The sequence below is a fragment of the Bison bison genome, unplaced genomic scaffold (genome assembly GCF_000754665.1).
Source record: "Bison bison bison isolate TAMUID 2011002044 unplaced genomic scaffold, Bison_UMD1.0 scf7180017864376, whole genome shotgun sequence".
Taxonomy (NCBI): domain Eukaryota; kingdom Metazoa; phylum Chordata; class Mammalia; order Artiodactyla; family Bovidae; genus Bison; species Bison bison.
This window is the reverse complement of record NW_011494948.1, coordinates 14,950,274-14,957,597: the sequence shown is the minus strand read 5'-3', so window position 1 is coordinate 14,957,597 and position 7,324 is coordinate 14,950,274. Positions and strand designations below refer to the sequence as shown.

General features: G+C 40.7%; 1 protein-coding gene across 3 annotated transcripts in view; it reads right to left on the bottom strand.

Moving 5' to 3' along the window:
- FOCAD (focadhesin) overlaps positions 1-7,324 on the bottom strand; it is a 295,859-nt gene that overhangs the window by 240,738 nt on the left and 47,797 nt on the right. The gene's annotated exons all lie outside the window — the stretch shown is intronic.

The window sequence follows — 7,324 nt, the reverse complement described above, 5'->3', positions numbered from 1 at the left end:
ATAACAAAGTGGAGTTCAAGCTAACAAGAAGAAAATTTAGACCAAACATAAAATGGGAGGGGAAAAATAAGCCTGAAATAAAGGATATCTTAGTGGTCATCTTTAATGGTTTTTTTTTTAAGTGATTAAACTAAAAATTGTTCACAGATTAAAAAAAGGAGAGGGGGGAGGTTAAAGTTTTTGAAAACAGTTAAATGTCTAAATCAGAGGTCACAAACGGTTGCCCTTGGATTGCATCTTGTGAGCAGATGTGTTCGGTCTGCCGACTCTGTATTTTGAAAAATTGGAATTGTTTCCCAACATTTATTAGTCGAAATATTTCATTTAAAATGTTATTAATACTGAAGGATCTGAAGGTCTGGCGACAACAAAGCCCCATGCCTCACTGCAACAACTGGCCAGCAGTCCTCAATCCAACCACCACACTAATAACAATCCAGGAAGCTTTGAGTGTTACCAGTGCTGGAGGCTGAGCCCTACTCATTCTCGGGAGAGCCCAGGCACTACAGTTAAAAGTTCCTCAGAGAACTCTAACAGTGCAACCAGAATTGAGAGTCCTGGGCCTAGAGTAAAACTTGCATATTCTCTTCATTTAATCACAGTAGCCAACTGTGCTCTATTGCTCTTCCAATTTATCCCCATTCTAAAAGGTCCTGGGAATTGAAACTCCATTTAAATATCCTCCTTTAATCTTGTTTAAGTCACAAGACTATAGAAGGGTTCAGTTAAGCAAAATGAACTTTACTGGCTATACGCACTCTTATCTGATGTATCTCAAAGCATGGTGGGTAAATAGATCATCTGTGTACCCAGATGATGTATGGGTAAAGTGTGTGCTCCAGACATATACATGAAAAACACTGAACTCCTTCCACACTAAAACACTGAAAACCATCACTGGTTTGTAGAATGGTGCTGAGGATTCAAGGGATTAGAGCTGATAGACAGAGCGCCTGAAGAACTATGGATGGAGGTTTGTGAGGATTCAAGGGATTAGAGCTGATAGACAGAGCGCCTGAAGAACTATGGATGGAGGTTTGTGAGGATTCAAGGGATTAGAGCTGATAGACAGAGCGCCTGAAGAACTATGGATGGAGGTTTGTGAGGATTCAAGGGATTAGAGCTGATAGACAGAGCGCCTGAAGAACTATGGATGGAGGTTTGTGAGGATTCAAGGGATTAGAGCTGATAGACAGAGCGCCTGAAGAACTATGGATGGAGGTTTGTGAGGATTCAAGGGATTAGAGCTGATAGACAGAGCGCCTGAAGAACTATGGATGGAGGTTTGTGAGGATTCAAGGGATTAGAGCTGGTAGACAGAGCGCCTGAAGAACTATGGATGGAGGTTTGTTCCATTGTACAGGAGGTGGTGATCAAAACCAACCCCAAGGAAAAGAAATGCAAGAAGGCAAAATGGTTGTCTGAGGAGGCCTTACAAATAGCTGAGAAAAGAAGAAAAGCAAAAGGCAAAGGAGAAAAGGAAAGATATACCCATCTGAATGCAGAGTTCCAAAGAATAGCAAGGAGAGAGAAGAAAGCCTTCCTCAGTGATCAATGCAAAGAAATAGAGGAAAACAATAGAATAGGAAAGACTAGAGATCTCTTCAAGAAAATTAGAGATACCAAGGGAATATTTCATGCAAAGATGGGCTCAATAAAGGACAGAAATGGTATGGCCCTAAAAGAAGCAGAAGGTATTAAGAAGAGGGGACAAGAATACACAAAACTATACAAAAAAGATCTTAATGATGCAGATAACCACAATGGTGTGATCATTCACCTAGAGCCAGACATTCTGAAATGTGAAGTCAAGTGGGCCTTAGGAAGCACCACTACAAAACAAGCTTATGGAGGTGATGCAATTCCAGCTGTGCTATTTCAAATCCTAAAAGATGATGCTGTGAAAGTGCTGCATTTAATATGCCAGCAAATTTGGAAAACTCAGCAGTGGCCACAGGACTGGAAAAGGTCAGTTTTCATTCCAAGCCCAAAGAAAGGCACTGTCAAAGAATGTTCAAACTACTGTACAATTGCACTCATCTCACACGCTAGCAAAGTAATGCTCAAAAGTCTCCAAGTGAGGCTTCAACAGTACGTTAACCGAGAACTTCCAGATGTTCAAGCTGGACATAGAAAAGGCAGAGGAACCAGAGACCAAATTGACATCTGTTGAATCATAGGAAAAGCAAGAGAGTTCCAGAAAAATATCTACTGCTGCTTCATTGACTACGCTAAAGCCTTTGACTGTGTGTATCACAACAAATTGTGGAAAATTCTTCAAGAGATGGGACTACCAGACCTGACCTTACTCTTGAGAAATCTGTATGGAGGTGAGGAAGCAACACTTAGAACCGGACATGGAACAACAGACCAGTTCCAAATTGGGAAAGGAGTACGTCAAGGCTATATATTGTCACTCTGCTTATTTAACTTATATGCAGAGTACATCATGTGAAATATCACGATGGATAAAGCACAAGCTGGAATCAAGACTGCCGGGGAAAATATCAATAACCTCAGATACACAGATGACACCACCCTTATGGCAGAAAGCGAAGAACTAAAAAGCCATGGCAAACAGATTAGGGAAACAATGGAAACAGTGACAGACTTTATTTTGGGGGGCTCTAAAATCAGGCTATGGTTTTTCCAGTGGTCATGTATGGATGTGAGAGTTGGACTGTGAAGAAGGCTGAGGGCTGAAGAATTGATGCTTTTGAACTGTGGTGTTGGAGAAGACTCTTGAGAGTCCCTTGGACTGCAAGGAGATTCAACCAGTCCATCCTAACGGAGATCAGTCCTGAGTGTTCATTGGAAGGAATGATGCTAAAGCTGAAACTCCAATACTATGGCCACCTCATGCAAAGAGTTGACTCATTGGAAAAGACCCTGATGCTGGGAGGGATTGGGGACAGGAAAAGAAGGGGACGACAAAGGATGAGATGGCTGGATGGCATCACCGACTCGATGGACATGAGTTTGGGTAAACTCCAGGAGTTGGTGATGGACAGGGAGGCCTGGCGTGCTGCGATTCATGGGGTCGCGAAGAGTCGGACACGACTTAGCGACTGAACTGAACTGAAAATCACTTCAGCCATGATATTAAAAGACGCTTACTCCTTGGAAGAAAAGGTATGACAAACCTAGGCAGCATATTAAAAAGCAGAGACATTGCCAACAAAGCTATGGTTTTTCCAGTAGTCATGTATGGATGTGACAGTTGGACTATAAAGAAAGCTGAGCACTGAAGAATTGATGCTTTTGAACTGTCATGTTGGAGAAGACAGGGAAGCCTGGAGTGCTGCAGTCCATGGGGTCGCAAAGAGCTGGACACAACTGAGTTACTAAACTGAACTGGCCCAGGAGAAATACCAAACACCCAAAGGGTTGTGTTTCATTACTTCTGCACCCAAATGTTTATCACAGCATTATTTACAACATCCAAGATATGGAAACACCCTAAGTGTCATTGATAGATGTATGGACAAAGAAGATGTGGTATATATGCACAATGGAATACGACTGAGCCATAAAAAAGATGAAATCCTCCCATTTACAACACATGGATGGACACTGAGGGTAATATGCTAAGTGAAATAAGTCCAACAGAGAAAGACAAATACAATATGATTTCGCTCACATTTGGAATATTAAAAATAAACAAACAAACCAACCAAAAACAAACACATAGATACAGAGAACAGGTTAAGTGATTACCAGAGGGGAAGAGCAAAAAGAGAGTAGGGGTAAGGCAAAACAGGTAAATGAGGTCAACTCTATGGTAACAGATGGAAACTAAGCATTTGGTGGTAAGGGTGCTGTAGCGTCAGAGAAGGCGATGGCAGCCCACTCCAGTACTCTTGCCTGGAAAATCCCATGGACGGAGGAGCCTGGTGGGCTGCAGTCCATGGGGTCGTAAAGAGTCGGACATGACTGAGCGACTCCCCTTTCACTTTTCACTTTCATGCATTGGAGAAGGAAATGGCAACCCACTCCAGTGTTCTTACCTGGAGAATCCCAGGGACGGGGGAGCCTGGTGGGCTGCCGTCTATGGGGTCACACAGAGTCAGACATGACTGAAGTGACTTAGCAGCAGCAGCGTGCTGTAGCGTATATGGAGGTCAAAATATAAGGTTGTACACATGAAACAGTAATACAAACTAATATTTTCTCAATTTTTTAAAAGTTTTAATAAAAAATAAGATGACCAATATTCTGTTTTACTATACTGCAAGTTAATTAGCTATTAGGACAAAAAGAAAATCCAACAGTATACTAGCAGAGTCCTTAATACCATAAAATTAGAGTTGAGTTTCCTGCCTAGAAAGCTTACAATTACTTGTCATACTACTTCCATTTTAGATCAAACCTACAACATAACCAAGGAAAACCTTTCAGTGGAGTTCTAAGCTCCTCATACCCTTTTTATGTTTTCACACACAGCTCATCAGTTTTCTCTCCAAGGCTGGACGATATTGCTCACCAACATGTGGCATACAAGATTCTAAAACAGCATGACAATTTTATGATTGACTCAGGTAATCATAGCTCTCCTGAGGGAAATCTGCTCTTCAGGCTCACCTCTCCTGTGTTTCTGCCATCCAGAATCCCCCGTAGAGGAACCTCAGGTTCTTACACACTCAATTACACTCTACTGATTTATAGTGCCAAACAGCCATTCACACGAGGGCCCTCCATAAACATTACTGGATTATGCCAACTCAAGTGATTGATTCTGGACCTCTTAATGTGCCACCACTCTACACACAATCCTTATATATCCAGTATGATTTCAGTTCTTCAAACAAGGCTCCCGATCCACACCTTGCATCTATTGTCTTCTAAGAACAAGCCTACGGCTAAAAGAGCCAACTACTGGAGAAAATAAACTATGAATAGAAAGCAGGTGAAACATTACAGGTAACAAAGTTTAGCACTCACTCACAGGGAGCACAATCAGTGTGAAAATATAATTATTCTGCATGACTAAAAATGTCCTTAAATCATCATCAAAAAAACTAAGATGGCTATGATCCATCTGGAAAATCTCACCAGAATGCAAGCTCTGATTCAGGTAGTCTGAGACGGGGTCCGAGATTCCACATTCCTAACAAGCTCCCAGGAACTGCTAATGCTGCTCAAAGCTCTGCTACTTCAAGTATGGTAGGGAAACAGCAGTATCAGCATCACCTGGGAGCTTGTTAGACCAGAATACTGAGCCCATGTTAGGTCTAAGGAAACAGAATCTGCCATTCAACAACGTCTCAGGTGATGAATGGTAGAGAGCTGCTAACACACCATCTTATACTCACTGTTGATCAGAATCACCTGGGACTTTTCTGACTCTGATTCAGTTGGTCTAGGGTATTTCATTGTCCTATGTTCATCTGGTTTTAGGCATACCCAGACTTAGTGACTGAACAACAACAGCAAAAGGTGGTTCTCATGAATAGCCAGTGTTGAGAAACAATGAAATTAAAAATACTTAATTGGGTAGCTCTAGGTTGATAGAGCTATGGTTAACGGGTGAGGAATTTGAGGAAATGATGAAAATGTCCTAAAATTGATTATGGCAATGATTGTATGACTACATGAATATACTAAAAATCATTGAATTGTATACTTTAAACAGGTCAGTTGTACAGTACAGTATGTGAATTGTATTTCAATAAAACTGTTAAATAAAATTTTAGAACTCCAGTAGCTTTCCTATTTTAAAATAAGTAAATAACTCCTCCTGAATAACGATGAAGTGGAATTATTTCCTATCCTGGAACTCTGCCCCAAGAGTGTGAACCTCTTTCAAAAAAAGAGAACACAGCCCCAGACATCCTGTATCCTGCATCGAACCTGGACTGGCGATTCAGTTCTTATATGATATTATACATGTTTCAGTGCCATTCTCCCAAATCATCCCCTTAGGGCTGGTGCACTGGGATGACCCAGAGGGATGGTACGGGGAGGGAGGTGGGAGAGGGGTTCAGGATGGGGAGCACGTGTACACCCGTGGTGGATTCATGTTGATGTATGGCAAAACCAATACAATATTGTAAAGTAATTAACCTCCTATTAAAATAAATAAATTTAAATTAAAAAAAAAGAGCATTAAAAAAAAAGAGAGAACACAAATGCTTGTATGACCCATCTAGAAACATTAAGTCCTGCTCATTTACTCCTTAGGTTCAATCCTGGTTAAGGTAATGTATATTTTTAAAAGAAAAGCGTATTTATCAATTTGGAAAAGTTTACCCTTCACACCCAGTTTTCAGAGTATTTTCAAATAAATAATTTTCCTTTTGCTTCCCCAACTTAAAATTAATGAGTTAACTACTAAGTTAACAATGAATTAACTAATTCATTGTACTACATTCTTCCAATTGTTCTATATTTTTGAAAACATTCAAAAAACATGTTAAGGGGACTTCCCTGGTGGTTCGTAGTTAACAGTCTGCCCTGCAATGCAGGGAACATGGGTTCAATCCCTCATTGAGGAACCAAGATCCCACATGCTGTGGGGTAACTAAGCCCACGCCACAACTAGAGAGTCCAGTGACGCAACTACAGAGCCCCAGCGCCACAAATACAGAGTCCAAGCACCACAGTGAAATATCCCACATGATGCAAGGCAGATCCCACGTGCCACAATTAAGATCCAATGCAGACAAACAAATGATTTAAAAAACAAATGTTAACAAAAAATATATAAAATGCAAATCTGACCTTGTTTTTAAAAAGCGACTTAAGAAACTAGATAATATGCTCATAAAAATAAAGGAGATGGTAAGTAGCACTAAACTAACAGGAAAGATCACTGTAATATATGAGACACTGTTTACTTACTATCAAAAGGAAAGTACTATACATGTATGTAAGTAACAGGCACTATATATCAGGAGAGGCACTCACGGCTTCTGATAGCAGTGGTGTCAAATGCTTGAAACTGCAGGTTTTATATGCTCAAGCCAATGACAATTCCCAAGTATGGTCTACTCTCCCTACTGGATCACCACAGCCTATGGAAGTCATTTTCCCCCAGAACCAGTGCCCTTGTTTAGGGTGCCATGGGTTCATTCTTTATAAAAGGTATATTCTAGATGCATCACTGAACAGATTTTCTAGGACAATATACACTGATTATGGGACATCTTCTGGCATCCTCTACTAAGTGGGAGCCCCTCTCTTATGAAATGACTTTCTAGGACCTTCAACGCAATGGTTAAGGTCACCTTCACAAGTAAGTATGCCTTCCCTTGCCCAAACTCTCCCATAAAATTCAATGCATTTCACTGGAACTATTGCAGTAATATATATATATATATATATA